An 18,163-nucleotide genomic window follows, 5' to 3' on the forward strand; every position below is an offset into this window, starting at 1 on the left:
AAAAATCCCAAATGAGGAGCAGGTCCTGAACCCAAAAAAATCCCCCCCCAAAAACCCCAAAAATTCCCCAAAAAACCCCAGAAAAATCCCCCAAAAATCCCAAATGAGGAGCAGGACCTGAACCCAAAAAAATTCCCCCAAAAAATCGCCAAAATTCCCCAAAAAACCCCCAAAAATCCCCCCCAAAAAATCCCAAATGAGGAACTGGTGCTGAACCTAAAAATCCCCAAAAAATCCCCAAAAATTCCAAATGAGGAGTAGGTCCTGAACCCAAAAAATTCTCCCCAAAAATCCCCCCAAAAACCCCAAAAAATCCCCCAAAAATTCCAAATCAGGAGCAGGACCTGAACCCAACACCCCTCCCCACCAAAAAAAACCCTAAAAATTCCCCAAAAAATCCCAAATGAGGAGCAGGACCTGAACCAAAAAAATCCCCCAAAAAATTCCAAATGAGGAGCAGGACCTGAACCGAAAAAATCCCCCCCCCAAAAACCCCAAAAATTCCCCAAAAATCCCCAAAAAAATCCCCCCCAAAAAATCCCAAATGAGGAGCAGGTCCTGAACCCAAAAAAAATCCCAAAAAAATTCCAAATGAGGAGCAGGTGCTTAACCCGAAAAATCCCCCCCAAAAAATCACCAAAATTCCCCAAAAAACCCCCAAAAATCCCCCAAAAATCCCCCCAAAAAATCCCAAATAAGGAGCTGGTGCTGAACCTCAAAAAATCCCAAATGAGGAGTAGGTCCTGAACCCAACATATTCTCCCCAATAACCACAAAAAATCCCCCAAAAAAATCCCAAATGATGTGCAGGACCTGAACCCCAAAAAATCCCCCCCAAAAAACCCCAAAAAATCCCCCCCAAAAAATCCCAAATGAGGAGCAGGTCCTGAACCCAAAAAATCCCCCCAAAAAAACCCCAGAAATTCCCAAAAAAATCTCCCAAAAAATTCCCCAAAAAATCCCCCCAAAAAAATCCCAAATGAGGAGCAGGTGCTGAACCCAAAAAATCCCCCCAAAAATCCCAAATGAGGAGCAGGTGCTTAACCCAAAAAAATCCCCCCAAAATTCCCCAAAAATCCCCAAAAAACCCCCAAAAATCCCCCCCAAAAAATCCCAAATGAGGAGCTGGTGCTGAACGTAAAAATCCCCAAAAATTCCCCAAAAAATCCCAAATGAGGAGTAGGTCCTGAACCCAAAAAATTCTCCCCAAAAATCACCAAAAATCCCCCAAAAACCCCAAAAAATCCCCCCCAAAAAATCCCAAATGAGGAGCAGGACCTGAACCCAAAAAGTCCCCCCCCACCAAAAAAAACCATAAAAATTCCCCAAAAAATCCCAAATGAGGAGCAGGACCTGAACCCAAAAAATCCCCCAAAAAATTCCCCAAAAAATTCCAAATCAGGAGCAGGACCTGAACCCAAAAAATCCCCCCCCAAAAACCCCCAAAATTCCCCAAAAATCCCAAAAAAAATCCCCCCCAAAAAATCCCAAATGAGGAGCAGGTTCAGAAACCAAAAAATCCCAAAAAAATTCCAAATGAGGAGCAGGTGCTTAACCCAAAAAAATTCCCCCCAAAAAAATCCTCAAAATTCCCCAAAAAACCCCCAAAAATCCCCCCCAAAAAATCCCAAATGAGGAACTGGTGCTGAATCTAAAAAATCCCCAAAAATCCCCAAAAAATCCCAAATGAGGAGCAGGACCTGAACCCAAAAAATCCCCCAAAAAATTCCCCAAAAAATTCCAAATGAGGAGCAGGACCTGAACCCAAAAAATCCCCCCAAAAAAACCCCAAAAATTCCCCAAAAATCCCCAAAAAAATCCCCCCCAAAAAATCCCAAATGAGGAGCAGGTCCTGAACCCAAAAAAAATCCCAAAAAAATTCCAAATGAGGAGCAGGTGCTTAACCCGAAAAAATCCCCCCCAAAAAATCACCAAAAGTCCCCAAAAAACCCCCAAAAATCCCCCCAAAAAATCCCAAATGAGGAGCAGGACCAGAACCCAAAAAGTCCCCCACAAAAACCCCAAAAATTCCCCAAAATCCCCAAAAAAATCTCCCAAAAATCCCCCCCAAAAAATCCCAAATGAGGAGCAGGTCCTGAACCCCAAAAATCTCCCAAAAAATCCCAAAAATTCCCAAAAAAACCCCAAAAATTCCAAAAAAATTCCCTCCAAAAAATCCCAAATGAGGAGCAGGTGCTGAACCCAAAAAAATCCCCCAAAAAATCCCCAAAAATTCCCCAAAAAACCAAAAAAAAAAAAATCCCCCCCAAAAAATCCCAAATGAGGAGCAGGATCTGAACCCAAAAAAGTCCCCCAAAAAATCCCAAAAAAATCCCAAATGAGGAGCAGGTGCTGAACCCAAAAAAGTCCCCCAAAAAATCCCCAAAATTCCCAAAAAAAACCCAAAAAATTCCCCAAAAAATCCCCCCCAAAAAATCCCAAATGAGGAGCAGGTGCTGAATCCAAAAAATCCCCCCCAAAAAACCCCCAAAAATTCCCAAAAAAATCTCCCAAAAAATTCCCCAAAAAATTCCCCCAAAAAATTCCCAAATGAGGAGCAGGACCCGAACCCAAAAAAAAACCCCAAAAATTCCCCAAAAATCCCCAAAAAAAACCCCAAAAATTCCCCAAAAAAAACCCCAAATGAGGAGCAGGTCCTGAACCGAAAAAAATCCCCCCCAAAAAAACCCAAAATTCCCAAAAAAATTCCCCAAAAAATCCCAAATGAGGAGCAGGTCCTGAACCCAAAAAAAATCCCAAAAAAATTCCAAATGAGGAGCAGGTGCTTAACCCGAAAAAATCCCCCCCAAAAAATCACCAAAATTCCCCAAAAATCCCCCAAAAATTCCCCCCAAAAAATCCCAAATGAGGAGTAGGTCCTGAACCCAAAAAATTCTCCCCAAAAATCCCCCGAAAAACCCCAAAAAATCCCCCAAAAATTCCAAATCAGGAGCAGGACCTGAACCCAAAAAATCCCCCCCCAAAACCCCAAAAATTCCCCAAAATCCCAAAAAAAATCTCCCAAAAATCCCCCCCAAAAAATCCCAAATGAGGAGCAGGTCCTGAACCCCAAAAAACCCCCAAAAATTCCCAAAAAAATCTCCCAAAAAATTCCCCAAAAAATTCCCCCAAAAAATTCCCAAATGAGGAGCAGGTCCTGAACCGAAAAAATCCCCCAAAAATTCCCCAAAAATCCCCAAAAAAACCCCAAAAATTCCCCAAAAAAACCCAAATGAGGAGCAGGTCCTGAACCGAAAAAAATCCCCCCCAAAAACCCCAAAATTCCCAAAAAAATTCCCCCAAAAAATCCCAAATGAGGAGCAGGTCCTGAACCCAAAAATATCCCCCCCAAAAAATCCCCAAAATTCCCCCAAAAATCCCCCAAAAAAACCCAAAATGAGGAGAAGGTCCTTAACCCAAAAAAATCCCCCAAAAAAATCCCAAAATTTCCCCAAAAAGTCCCAAATGAGGAGCAGATGCTGAACCATAAGTTCCCATAAAAATCTCCCAAAAAATTCCCCCTCCAAAAATCCCCCAAACATCCCCCCAACGAAACCCAAAAAATTCCCCCCAAAAAATAAAAAAAATCCCAAATGAGGTGCAGGAGCTGAACCCAAAATATCCCCCCAGAAATCCCCCAAAATTCCCAAAAAATCTCCCAAAAAACTCCAAAAAATCCCCCCAAATAATCCCAAAGGAGGAGCAGGTGCTGAACCCAAAATTCCCAAAAAAATCCCAAATGAGGAGCAGGTTCTGAACCCAAAATATTCTCCCCAAAAATCCCCCCAAAAACCCCAAAAAATCCCCCAAAAATTCCAAATCAGGAGCAGGACCTGAACCCAAAAAATCCCCCCCCAAAAACCCCAAAAATTCCCCAAAATCCCCAAAAAAATCTCCCAAAAATCTCCCGAAAAAATCCCAAATGAGGAGCAGGTCCTGAACCCAAAAATCTCCCAAAAAATCCCAAAAATTCCCAAAAAAACCCCAAAAATTCCAAAAAAACTCCCCCCAAAAATTCCCAAATGAGGAGCAGGTCCTGAACCCAAAAAATCCCCCCCAAAAAAGCCCCAAAATTCCCCAAAAAACCCCCAAAAAAAAAATCCCCCCCAAAAATCCCAAATGAGGAGCAGGTGCTGAACCCAAAAAATCCCCCCAAAAATTCCAGAAAACCCCAAAAAAAACCCCAAAAATTCCCCAAAAAAACCCAAATGAGGAGCAGGTGCTGAACCGAAAAAATCCCCCACAAAAAAACCCAAAAATTCCCCAAAAATCCCCAAAAAACCCCAAATGAGGAGCCGGTCCTGAACCCAAAAAATCCCCCCCAGAAAATCCCAAATGAGGAGCAGGTCCTGAACCGAAAAAATCCCCCCCAAAAAAACCCAAAAATTCCCCAAAAAACCCAAAAAAAAATCCCCCCCAAAATCCCAAATGAGGAGCAGGTCCTGAACCCAAAAAATCCCCCCAAAAAATCCCAAAAACTCTCCCAAAAAATTCCCCCAAAAAAAACCCAAAAATCCCAAATGAGGAGCAGGTGCTGAACCCAAAATTCCAAAAGAAATCCCAAATGAGGAGCAGGTGCTGAACCCAAAAAATCCCCAAAATTTCCCCAAAAAATCCCCCCCAAAATTTCCCCAAAAAATCCCCCCCAAAAAATCCCAAATGAGGAGCAGGTGCTGAACCCAAAAAAATCCCCCAAAAAATCCCAAAAATCCCAAAAAAAAACCCCAAAAATTCCCCAAAAAAACCCAAAAACCCCAAATGAGGAGCAGGTCCTGGAACACCAAAAATCCCAAAAAACCCCCAAAACATCCCCAAAAAAACCCAAAAAATCCCCAAAAAACCCCAAAAAAATCCCAGAACCCCAACTGAGGAGCAGGTGCTAAAACCCAAAAAAACCAAAAATCCCAAAAAACCCCAAAACCCCAAAAGCAGCAGGTCCTGAACTCCAAAAACCCCCCAAAAAATCCCAAAAAACCCCAAATGAGAAGCAGGTGCTGGAACCCCCAAAAATCCCAAAAAAACCCAAAACACCCCAAAAAAACCCAAAAATCCTCAAAACCCCAACGGAGGAGCAGGTGCTGAACCCAAAAAATCCCAAAAAAACCCCCAACATCCCCAAAAAATCCCAAAAATCCCAAAAACCCCAAATGTGGAGCAGGTCCTGAACCCCAAAATCCAAAAAATACCCAAAATCCCCAAAACCCCAAATGAGGAGCAGGTCCTGGAACCCCCAAAAATCCCAAAAAAACCCCAAAACACCCCAAAAAACCCCAAAAATCCTCAAAACCCCAACGGAGGAGCAGGTGCTGAACCCAAAAAATCCCAAAAAAAAACCCCAACATCCCCAAAAAACCCCAAAAATCCCAAAAACCCCAAATGAGGAGCAGGTCCTGAAACCTCAAAATCCAAAAAATACCCAAAATCCCCAAAACCCCAAATGAGGAGCAGGTTCTGGAACACTAAAAATCCCAAAAAAACCCCAAAACATCCCCATAAAAACCCCAAAAAATCCCAGAATACCAACTGAGGAGCAGGTGCTAAAACCCAAAAAAACCAAAAATCCCAAAAAACCCCAAAACCCCAAAAGCAGCAGGTCCTGAACTCCAAAAACCCCCCAAAAATCCCAAAAAACCCCAAATGAGGAGCAGGTGCTGAACCCAAAAATCCCCAAAAAAAACCCAAAACACCCCAAAAAAACCCAAAAATCCTCAAAACCCCAAGGGAGGAGCAGGTGCTGAACCCAAAAAATCCCCAAAAAATTCCAAATGAGGAGCAGGTGCTTAACCCAAAAAAATTCCCCCAAAAAAACCCCCAAAATTCCCCAAAAAACCCCCAAAAATCCCCCCAAAAAATCCCAAATAAGGAGCTGGTGCTGAACCTCAAAAAATCCCAAATGAGGAGTAGGTCCTGAACCCAAAATATTCTCCCCAATAACCACAAAAAATCCCCCAAAAATTCCAAATCAGGAGCAGGACCTGAACCCAAAAAAATCCCCCCCAAAAAACCCCAAAAAATCCCCCCCAAAAAATCCCAAATGAGGAGCAGGTCCTGAACCCCAAAAAATCCCAAAAATTCCCAAAAAAATCTCCCAAAAAATTCCCCAAAAAATCCCAAATGAGGAGCAGGTCCTGAACCCAAAAATCCCCCCCAAAAAAACCCCAAAAATTCCCAAAAAAATCTCCCAAAAAATTCCCCAAAAAATCCCCCCAAAAAAATCCCAAATGAGGAGCAGGTGCTGAACCCAAAAAAAAATCCCCCAAAAAATTCCAAAAATCCCCAAAAAAAACCCCCAAAATTCCCCAAAAAAACCCAAATGAGGAGCAGGTCCTGAACCGAAAAAATCCCCCCCAAAAAAACCCAAAAATTCCCCAAAAATCCCCAAAAAACCCCAAATGAGGAGAAGGTCCTGAACCCAAAAAATCCCCCCCAAAAAATCCCAAATGAGGAGCAGGTACTGAACCCAAAAAAAGTCCCCAAAAAATACCCAAAATTCCCAAAAAAAACCCCAAAAAATTCCCCAAAAAATCACCCCCAAAAAATCCCAAATGAGGAGCAGGTGCTGAACCCAAAAAATTCCCCCCAAAAATTCCCAAAAAAATCTCCCAAAAAAATCCCAAAAAAAATCCCAAAAATCCCAAAGGAGGAGCAGGTGCTGAACCCAAAATTCCAAAAGAAATCCCAAATGAGGAGCAGGTGCTGAACCCAAAAAAATCCCCCAAAAAATCCCCCAAAAAAACCCCAAAAATTCCCCAAAAAAACCCAAAAACCCCAAATGAGGAGCAGGTCCTGGAACACCAAAAATCCCAAAAAACCCCCAAAAAAACCCAAAAAATCCCCCAAAAACCCCAAAAAATCCCAGAACCCCAACTGAGGAGCAGGTGCTAAAACCCAAAAAAACCAAAAATCCCAAAAAACCCCAAAACCCCAAAAGCAGCAGGTCCTGAACTCCAAAAACCCCCCAAAAAATCCCAAAAAACCCCAAATGAGAAGCAGGTGCTGGAACCCCCAAAAATCCCAAAAAAACCCAAAACACCCCAAAAAAACCCAAAAATCCTCAAAACCCCAACGGAGGAGCAGGTGCTGAACCCAAAAAATCCCAAAAAAACCCCCAACATCCCCAAAAAATCCCAAAAATCCCAAAAACCCCAAATGTGGAGCAGGTCCTGAACCCCAAAATCCAAAAAATACCCAAAATCCCCAAAACCCCAAATGAGGAGCAGGTCCTGGAACCCCAAAAATCCCAAAAAACCCCAAAACACCCCAAAAAAACCCAAAAATCCTCAAAACCCCAACGGAGGAGCAGGTGCTGAACCCAAAAAATCCCCAAAAAACCCCAAACATCCCCAAAAAACCCCAAAAATCCCAAAAACCCCAAATGAGGAGCAGGTCCTGAAACCTCAAAAACCCAAAATCTCAAAAACCCCAAATGAGGAGCAGGTCCTGAAACCCCCAAAATCCCAAAAAAACCCCAAAAAAACCCCAAAAAAAATCCCCTAAAAAACCCCAAATGAGGAGCAGGTCCTGGAACACAAAAAATCGCAAAAATCCCCCAAAAACCCCAAAAATCCCAGAACCCCAACTGAGGAGCAGGTGCTAAAACCTAAAAAGCCAAAAATCCCAAAAAACCCTAAAACCCCAAAAGCAGCAGGTCCTGAACTCCAAAAACCCCCCAAAAAATCCCAAAAAACCCCAAATGAGAAGCAGGTCCTGGAACCCCCAAAATCCCAAAAAACCCCAAAACACCCCAAAAAAACCCAAAAATCCTCAAAACCCCAACGGAGGAGCAGGTGCTGAACCCAAAAAATCCAAAAAAAACCCCAAACATCCCCAAACATCCCCAAAAATCCCAAAAACCCCAAATGTGGAGCAGGTCCTGAAACCTCAAAATCCAAAAAATACCCAAAATCCCCAAAACCCCAAATGAGGAGCAGGTCCTGGAACCCCAAAAACCCCAAAAAACCCCCAAAAGATCCCCAAAAAACCCCAAAAATCCCAGAACCCCAACTGAGGAGCAGGTGCTGAACCCAAAAAAGCCAAAAATCCCAAAAAACCCCAAAACCCCAAAAGCAGCAGGTCCTGAACTCCAAAAACCCCCCAAAAAATCCCAAAAAACCCCAAAAATCCCAAAAACCCCAAATGTGGAGCAGGTCCTGAAACCCCAAAATCCAAAAAATACCCAAAATCCCCAAAACCCCAAATGAGGAGCAGGTCCTGGAACACCAAAAATCCCAAAAAACCCCCAAAACATCCCCAAAAAACCCCAAAAAAATCCCAGAACCCCAACTGAGGAGCAGGTGCTAAAACCTAAAAAGCCAAAAATCCCAAAAAACCCCAAAACCCCAAAAGCAGCAGGTCCTGAACTCCAAAAAATCCCAAAAAACCCCACATGAGAAGCAGGTGCTGAACCCAAAAATTCCCAAAAACCCCAAATGAGGAGCAGGTCCTGGAACCCCAAAAATCCCAAAAAACACCCAAAACATCCCCAAAAAACCCCAAAAATCCTCAAAACCCCAACGGAGGAGCAGGTGCTGAACCCAAAAAAATCCCCCAAAAAAACCCAAACATCCCAAAAAACCCCAAAAATCCCAAAAACCCCAAATGAGGAGCAGGTCCTGGAACCCCAAAAATCCCAAAATCCCAAAAACCCCAAATGAGGAGCAGGTCCTGAAACCCCCAAAATCCCAAAAAACCCCAAAAATCTCCAAAAAATCCCCTAAAAAATCCCAAATGAGGAGCAGGTCCTGGAACCCCAAAAACCCCAAAAAATGGAAATTTCCCCCCAAGATTTTGGGGGATTTTTGGATTGGGAATTTTGGGGATTTTTTGGGAATTTTGGGGGGATTTTTTGGGATTTTGGGCTGAGATTTTGGGGATTTTGGGGGGGATTTTTTGGGATTTTTGGCTGGGATTTTGGGGATTTTTTGGGGGGGATTTTTTGGGATTTTGGGCTGAGATTTTGGGGATTTTTTGGGATTTTTTGGGGGATTTTTTGAGATTTTGGGGATTTTTTGGGGGGGATTTTTTGGGATTTTGGGCTGGGATTTGGGGGATTTTTTGGGGATTTTGGGGGGGATTTTTTGGGATTTTGGGCTGAGATTTTGGGGGATTTTTTGGGGGATTTTTTGGGATTTTGGGCTGAGATTTTGGGGATTTTTTGGGATTTTTTGGGGGATTTTTTGGGATTTTGAAATGGGAATTTTTGGGATATTTGGGGATTTTTGGGGGATTTTGGGCTGGGATTTTGGGAATTTTTGGCAATTTAGAGATGGAATTTTGGGGATTTTTTGGGGGATTTTGAATTGAGAATTTTTGGGGGGATTTTGGGCTGGGATTCTTTGGGATTTTTGGGATTTTGGGCTGGGATTGAGCAGATTTGGGGGATTTTTTGGGATTTTGGGCTGGGATTTTGGGGTTTTTGGGATACTGGGCTGGGATTGAGCAGATTTGGGGGAATTTTTGGGATTCTGGGAGGTTTGCCTGGTTGATTTTTGGGATTTGGGAAATTCTGGGGATTTTGGGCTGGGATTGAGCAGATTTGGGGGAATTTTTTGGGATTTTGGGCTGGAATTCTTTGGGATTTTGAGCTGGGATTGAGCAGATTTGGTGAATTTTTTGGGGATTTTAAGATGGGATTTTGGGGTTTTTTGGGATTTTGAGCTGGGATTGAGCAGATTTGGGGGAATTTTTGGGATTTTGGGCTGGGATTTTGGGGTTTTTTGGGATTCTGGGCTGGGATTGAGCAGATTTGGGGGAATTTTTGGGATTTTGGGCTGGAATTGAGCAGATTTGGGAGATTTTTGGGGATTTTGACCTGGGATTTTTGGATTTTTTTGGAGATTCTGGGCTGGAATTGAGCAGAATTTTGGTTTTTTTGGGATTTTGGGCTGGAATTGAGCAGATTTTGGGGATTTTTTGGGATTCTGGGCTGGGTTTGATCAGATTTGGGGGAATTTTGGGGATTTTGGGCTGGGATTCTTTGGGATTTTGAGCTGGGATTTTGGGTTTTTTTGGGATTTTGGGCTGGGATTGAGCAGATTTGGGGGAATTTTTGGGATTTTGGGCTGGGATTTTGGGGTTTTTTGGGATTTTGGGCTGGGATTGAGCAGATTTGGGGGATTTTGACCTGGGATTTTTGGATTTTTTTGGAGATTCTGGGCTGGAATTGAGCAGAATTTTGGGGGTTTTTGGGATTTTGGGCTGGAATTGAGCAGATTTTGGGGTTTTTTTTTTGGGATTTTGGGCTGGAATTGAGCAGATTCGGGGGAATTTTTTGGAGATTTGTCTGGGATTTTTTGGGATTTGGGGGATTTTTGGGGATTTTGACCTGAGATTTTTGGATTTTTTTGGAGATTCTGGGCTGGAATTGAGCAGAATTTTGGTTTTTTGGGGATTTTGGGCTGGAATTGAGCAGATTTTGGGGTTTTTTTGGGATTTTGGGCTGGAATTGAGCAGATTTGGGAGATTTTGGGGGATTTTGGGCTGGAATTCTTTGGGATTTGGGGGATTTTTTGGGATTTTGACCTGGGATTGGGGAGATTTTTGGGATTTTGAGCTGGGATTGAGCAGATTTGGGGAAATTTTTGGGATTCTGGGAGGTTTGCCTGGGAGATCTTTTGGATTTGGGAAATTCTGGGGATTTTGGGCTGGGATTGAGCAGATTTGGGGGAATTTTTTGGGATTTTGGGCTGGAATTCTTTGGGATTTTGAGCTGGGATTGAGCAGATTTGGGGGATTTTTTGGGATTTTGAGCTGGGATTGAGCAGATTTGGGGGAATTTTTGGGATTCTGGGCTGGGATTGAGCAGATTTGGGGGAATATTTGGGGATTTTGAGCTGGGATTTTGGGTTTTTTTGGGATTCTGGGCTGGGATTGAGCAGATTTGGGGGATTTTTTGGGATTTTGGGCTGGGATTTTGGGTTTTTTTGGGATTCTGGGCTGGGATTGAGCAGATTTGGGAGATTTTGGGGAATTTGGGGCTGGAATTCTTTGGGATTTGGGGGATTTGGGGGGATTTTGACCTGGGATTGTGGAGATTTTTGGGATTTTGGGCTGGAATTGAGCAGATTTGGGGAAATTTTTGGGATTCTGGGCTGGGATTGAGCAGATTTGAGGGAATTTTTGGGATTCTGGGCTGGGATTTTTGGGTTTTTTTGGAGATTCTGGGCTGGGTTTGATCAGATTTGGGGGAATTTTTGGGATTCTGGGCTGGGATTCTTTGGGATTTGGGGGATTTTTGGGGATTTTGACCTGGGATTTTGGGGTTTTTTTGGGATTTTGGGCTGGGATTGAGCAGATTTGGGAGACTTTGGGGGATTTTGGGCTGGGATTCTTTGGGATTTTTTGGGATTTTGACCTGGGATTGTGGAGATTTTTGGGATTTTGGACTGGAATTGAGCAGATTTGGGGAAATTTTTGGGATTCTGGGAGATTTGCCTGGGAGATTTTTGGGATTTGGGAGATTTTGGGGATTTTGGGCTGGGATTGAGCAGATTTGGGGGAATTTTTAGGGATTTTGGGCTGGAGTTCTTTGGGATTTGGGGATTTTTTGGGATTCTGGGCTGGGATTTTTGGGATTTTTTGGGATTTTGGGCTGGAATTGAGCAGATTCGGGGGAATTTTTTGGATTTTTGGAGCTTTGCCTGGGATTTTTTGGGATTTAGGGGATTTTGGGGGATTTTGACCTGAGATTTTTGGATTTTTTTGGGATTCTGGGCTGGAATTGAGCAGAATTTTGGGGTTTTTTGGGATTTTGGGCTGGAATTGAGCAGATTTTGAGGGTTTTTTTTGGGGATTCTGGGCTGGGTTTGATCAGATTTGGGGGATTTTTTGGGATTTTGGGCCGGGATTTTGGGGTTTTTTTGGGATTTTTTTTGGAAGATTTTTTGGGATTTTGAAATGGGAATTTTTGGGATATTTGGGGATTTTTGGGGGATTTTGGGCTGGGATTTGGGGAATTTTAGGCAATTTAGAGATGGAATTTTGGGGATTTTTTGGGGGATTTTGAATTGGGAATTTTTGGGGGGATTTTTTGGGGGGATTTTGGGCTGGGATTCTTTGGGATTTTTGGGATTTTGAGCTGGGATTTTGGGGTTTTTTTGGGATTCTGGGCTGGCATTGAGCAGATTTAGTGGATTTTTTGGGGATTTTGGGCTGGAATTCTTTGGGATTTGGGTTTTTTTGGGGGATTTTGGGCTGGGATTGGGGAGATTTTTGGGATTTTGAGCTGGGATTGAGCAGGTTTGGGGGAATTTTTGGGATTTTGGGCTGGGATTTTGGGGCTTTTTTGGGATTTTGGGCTGGAATTGAGCAGAATTTGGGTTTTTTTTGGGATTTTGGGCTGGGATTTTTTGGGATTTGGGGGATTTTTTGGGATTTTGACCTGGGATTTTTGGGTTTTTTTGGGATTCTGGGCTGGAATTGAGCAGAATTTTGGGGTTTTTTGGGATTTTGGGCTGGAATTGAGCAGATTTTGAGGGTTTTTTTTGGGGATTCTGGGCTGGGTTTGATCAGATTTGGGGGATTTTTTGGGATTTTGGGCCGGGATTTTGGGGGTTTTTGGGATTTTGGGCTGGGATTGAGCAGATTTGGGAGATTTTGGGGGATTTTGACCTGAGATTTTTGGAATTTTTTTGGGATTCTGGGCTGGAATTGAGCAGAATTTTGGGTTTTTTTGGGATTTTGGGCTGGAATTGAGCAGAATTTTGGGGATTTTTTGGGATTTTGGGCTGGGATTGAGCAGAATTTTGGGGGGTTTTTTGGGATTTTGGCTGGGGTTGAGCAGATTTGGGGGAATTTTTGGGATTTTGGGCCGGGATTCTTTGGGATTTGGGGGATTTTTGGGGATTTTGACCTGGGATTTTGGGGTTTTTTGGGATTTTGGGCTGGGATTGATCAGACTTGGGGGATTTTTTGGGGGATTTTGGGCTGGGATTGAGCAGATTTGGGAGATTTTGGGGGATTTTGACCTGGGATTTTTGGATTTTTTTGGAGATTCTGGGCTGGAATTGAGCAGATTTTGGGGTTTTTTTTGGGATTCTGGGCTGGGATTGAGCAAATTTGGGAGATTTTGGGGGATTTTGGGCTGGAATTGAGCAGAATTTTGGTTTTTTTGGGATTTTGGGCTGGAATTGAGCAGATTTTGGGGGTTTTTTTGGGATTCTGGGCTGGGATTGAGCAGATTTTGGGGGATTTTGGGCTGGAATTCTTTGGGATTTGGGAGATTTTGGGGGATTTTGATCTGGGATTGGGGAGATTTTGGGGATTTTGGGCTGGAATTGAGCAGATTTTGGGAAATTTTTGGGATTCTGGGAGGTTTGCCTGGTTGATTTTTGGGATTTGGGAAATTCTGGGGATTTTGGGCTGGGATTGAGCTGATTTGAGGGAATTTTTGGGGATTTTGGGCTGGGATTCTTTGGGATTTTGGGGGGAATTTTTGGGATTTTGAAATGGGAATTTTTGGGATATTTGGGGATTTTTTGGGGATTTTGGGCTGGGATTTTGGGAATTTTTGGCAATTTTGGGATGGAATTTTGGGGATTTTTGGGGATTTTGAATTGGGAATTTTTGGGGGGATTTTTTGGGGGGATTTTGGGCTGGGATTCTTTGGGATTTTTGGGATTCTGGGCTGGGATTGAGCAGATTTGGGGGATTTTTTGGGATTTTGGGCTGGGATTTTGAGGTTTTTTGGGATTTTGGGCTGGGATTGAGCAGATTTGAGGGAATTTTTGGGATTTTGGGCTGGGATTTTGGGGTTTTTTGGGATTTTGGGCTGGAATTGAGCAGATTTGGGGGAATTTTTGGGATTTTGGGCTGGGATTGAGCAGATTTGGGGGATTTTTTGGGATTTTGACCTGGGATTTTGGGGTTTTTTTGGGATTCTGGGCTGGGATTGAGCAGATTTGGGAGATTTTGGGGGATTTTGGGCTGGAATTCTTTGGGATTTGGGGGATTATTTGGGATTTTGACCTGGGATTGGGGAGATTTTGGGGATTTTGGGCTGGAATTGAGCAGATTTGGGGAAATTTTTGGGATTTGGGAGATTTGCCTGGTTGATTTTTGGGATTTGGGAAATTTTTGGGATTTTGAGCTGGGATTGAGCAGATTTGGGGGAATTTTTGGGATTTTGAGCTGGAATTTTGGGGTTTTTTGGGATTTTGAATTGGGAATTTTTGGGGGGATTTTTTGGGGGGATTTTGGGCTGGGATTGTGGGGTTTTTTGGGATTCTGGGCTGGGATTGAGCAGATTTGGGGGATTTTGGGGGATTTTGACCTGGGATTGGGGAGATTTTGGGGATTTTGGGCTGGAATTGAGCAGATTTGGGGAAATTTTTGGGATTCTGGGAGATTTGCCTGGGAGATCTTTGGGATTTGGGAAATTCTGGGGATTTTGGGCTGGGATTGAGCAGATTTGGGGGAATTTTTGGGATTTTGGGCTGGGAATCTTTGGGATTTGGGGGATTTTTTGGGATTTTGATCTGGGATTGGGGAGATTTTTGGGATTTTGAGCTGGGATTGAGCAGATTTGGGGGAATTTTTGGGATTCTGGGAGGTTTGCCTGGTTGATTTTTGGGATTTGGGAAATTCTGGGGATTTTGGGCTGGGATTGAGCAGATTTGGGGGAATTTTTGGGATTTTGAGCTGGGATTTTGGGGTTTTTTGGGATTCTGGGCTGGGATTGAGCAGATTTGGTGGATTTTTTTGGGATTTTGGGGTTTTTTTGGGATTTTGAGCTGGGATTGAGCAGATTTGGGCGATTTTGGGGGATTTTGGGCTGGAATTCTTTGGGATTTGGGGGATTTGGGGAGATTTTGACCTGGGATTGTGGAGATTTTTGGGATTTTGGGCTGGAATTGAGCAGAATTTGGGTTTTTTTTGGGATTTTGGGCTGGGATTTTTTGGGATTTGGGGGATTTTTTGGGATTTTTACCTGGGATTTTTGGGTTTTTTTGGGATTCTGGGCTGGAATTGAGCAGAATTTTGGGGTTTTTTGGGATTTTGGGCTGGAATTGAGCAGATTTTGAGGGTTTTTTTTGGGGATTCTGGGCTGGGTTTGATCAGATTTGGGGGATTTTTTGGGATTTTGGGCCGGGATTTTGGGGTTTTTTGGGATTTTGGGCTGGGATTGAGCAGATTTGGGAGATTTTGGGGGATTTTGACCTGAGATTTTTGGAATTTTTTTGGGATTCTGGGCTGGAATTGAGCAGAATTTTGGTTTTTTTGGGATTTTGGGCTGGGATTGAGCAGATTTTGGGGGTTTTTTTGGGATTCTGGGCTGGGATTGATCAGATTTGGGGGAATTTTTGGGATTTTGGGCTGGAATTCTTTGGGATTTTTGGGGGAATTTTTGGGATTTTGAATTGGGAATTTTTGGGATATTTGGGGATTTTTTGGGGATTTTGGGCTGGGATTTTGGGAATTTTTGGCAATTTTGGGATGGAATTTTGGGGATTTTTTGGGGGGATTTTGAATTGGGAATTTTTGGGGGGATTCTGGGCTGGGATTCTTTGGGATTTTTGGGATTTTGAGCTGGGATTGAGCAGATTTGGGGGATTTTTGGGATTTTGGGCTGGGATTTTGGGGTTTTTGGGATACTGGGCTGGGATTGAGCAGATTTGGTGGAATTTTTGGAATTTTGGGCTGGAATTTTGGGGTTTTTTGGGATTTTGAGCTGGGATTGAGCAGATTTGGGAGATTTTGGGGGATTTTGGGCTGGAATTCTTTGGGATTTGGGGGGTTTTGACCTGGGATTGGGGAGATTTTTGGGATTTTGAGCTGGGATTGAGCAGATTTGGGGAAATTTTTGGGATTCTGGGCTGGGATTTTGGGGTTTTTTGGGATTTTGGCCTGGGATTGAGCAGATTTGGGAGATTTTGGGGGATTTTGACCTGAGATTTTTGGAATTTTTTTGGGATTCTGGGCTGGAATTGAGCAGAATTTTGGTTTTTTTTTGGGATTCTGGGCTGGAATTAAGCAGAATTTTGGTTTTTTTGGGATTTTGGGCTGGGATTGAGCAGATTTTGGGATTTTTTTGGGATTCTGGGCTGGGATTGAGCAGATTTGGGGGATTTTGGGCTGGAATTCTTTGGGATTTGGGAGATTTTGGGGGATTTTGACCTGGGATTGGGGAGATTTTGGGGATTTTGGGCTGGGATTGAGCAGATTTGGGGAAATTTTTGGGATTCTGGGCTGGGATTTTTTTGAATTTGGAGGATTTTGACCTGGGATTTTTGGGTTTTTTTGGGATTCTGGGCTGGAATTTAGCAGAATTTTGGGGTTTTTTGGGATTTTGGGCTGGAATTGAGCAGAATTTTGGTTTTTTTTGGGATTCTGGGCTGGAATTGAGCAGAATTTTGGGGTTTTTTGGGATTTTGGGCTGGAATTGAGCAGAATTTTGGGGTTTTTTGGGATTTTGGGCTGGAATTGAGCAGATTTGGGGGGAATTTTTGGGATTTTGAGCTGGGATTGAGCAGATTTGGGGGATTTTTTGGGATTCTGGGCTGGGATTTTGGGATTTTTTGGGATTCTGGGCTGGGTTTGATCAGATTTGGGGGAATTTTTGGGATTTTGGGCTGGGATTCTTTGGGATTTGGGGGATTTTTGGGGATTTTGACCTGGGATTGGGGAGATTTTTGGGATTTTGAGCTGGAATTGAGCAGATTTGGGGAAATTTTTGGGATTCTGGGCTGGGATTTTTTGGGATTTGGAGGATTTTGACCTGGGATTTTTGGATTTTTTTGGAGATTCTGGGCTGGAATTGAGCAGAATTTTGGTTTTTTTGGAATTTTGGGCTGGAGTTGTGCAGAATTTTGGGGTTTTTTTTGGGATTCTGGGCTGGGTTTGATCAGATTTGGGAGATTTTGGGGGATTTTGGGCTGGAATTCTTTGGGATTTGGGGGATTTTTGGGGATTTTGACCTGGGATTTTGGGGGTTTTGGGGGGATTTTGGCTGGGATTGAGCAGATTTGGGGAAATTTTTGGGATTTGGGAGATTTTGGGGATTCTGGGAGATTTGCCTGGTTGATTTTTGGGATTTGGGAAATTGTTGGGATTTGGGGGATTTGGGGCTGGAATTGAGCAGACTTGGGGAAATTTTTGGGATTCTGGGAGGTTTGCCTGGTTGATTTTTGGGATTTGGGAAATTTTTCGGATTTTGAGCTGGGATTTTGGGGTTTTTTGGGATTTTGAGCTGGGATTGAGCAGATTTGGGAGATTTTGGGGGATTTTGGGCTGGGATTGAGCAGATTTGGGGGAATTTTTGGGATTTTGAGCTGGAATTTTGGGGTTTTTTGGGATTTTGAATTGGGAATTTTTGGGGGGATTTTTTGGGGGGATTTTGGGCTGGGATTGTGGGGTTTTTTGGGATTCTGGGCTGGGATTGAGCAGATTTGGTGGATTTTTTTGGGATTTTGGGGTTTTTTGGGATTTTGAGCTGGAATTGAGCAGATTTGGGAGATTTTGGGGGATTTTGGGCTGGAATTCTTTGGGATTTGGGGGATTTTGACCTGGGATTGGGGAGATTTTTGGGATTTTGAGCTGGGATTGAGCAGATTTGGGGAAATTTTTGGGATTCTGGGAGATTTGCCTGGGAGATCTTTGGGATTTGGGAAATTCTGGGGATTTTGGGCTGGGATTGAGCAGATTTGGGGGAATTTTTGGGATTTTGGGCTGGGATTTTGGGGTTTTTTTGGGATTTTGGGCTGGGATTGAGCAGATTTGGGAGATTTTGGGGGATTTTGGGCTGGAATTCTTTGGGATTTGGGGGATTTTTTGGGATTTTGACCTGGGATTGGGGAGATTTTTGGGATTTTGGACTGGAATTGAGCAGATTTGGGGAAATTTTGGGGATTCTGGGCTGGGATTTTTTGGGATTTGGAGGATTTTGACCTGGGATTTTTGGATTTTTTTGGAGATTCTGGGCTGGAATTGAGCGGAATTTTGGTTTTTTTTGGGATTTTGGGAAGGAATTGAGCAGATTTTGGGGGGTTTTTTTGGGATTCTGGGCTGGGATTGAGCAGATTTGGCAGATTTTGGGGGATTTTGGGCTGGGATTCTTTGGGATTTGGGGGATTTTGACCTGGGATTTTTGGATTTTTTTTGGGATTCTAGGCTGGAATTGAGCAGAATTTTGGGGGTTTTTTTGGATTTTGGGCTGGAATTGAGCAGA

General features: G+C 43.3%; 1 protein-coding gene across 1 annotated transcript in view; it reads left to right on the top strand.

The window, feature by feature from the left end:
- Positions 1-18,163, top strand: part of RECQL4 (RecQ like helicase 4) — a 61,774-nt gene that overhangs the window by 6,510 nt on the left and 37,101 nt on the right.

Source organism: Haemorhous mexicanus, chromosome 1 (assembly GCF_027477595.1).
Source record: "Haemorhous mexicanus isolate bHaeMex1 chromosome 1, bHaeMex1.pri, whole genome shotgun sequence".
NCBI lineage: Eukaryota > Metazoa > Chordata > Aves > Passeriformes > Fringillidae > Haemorhous > Haemorhous mexicanus.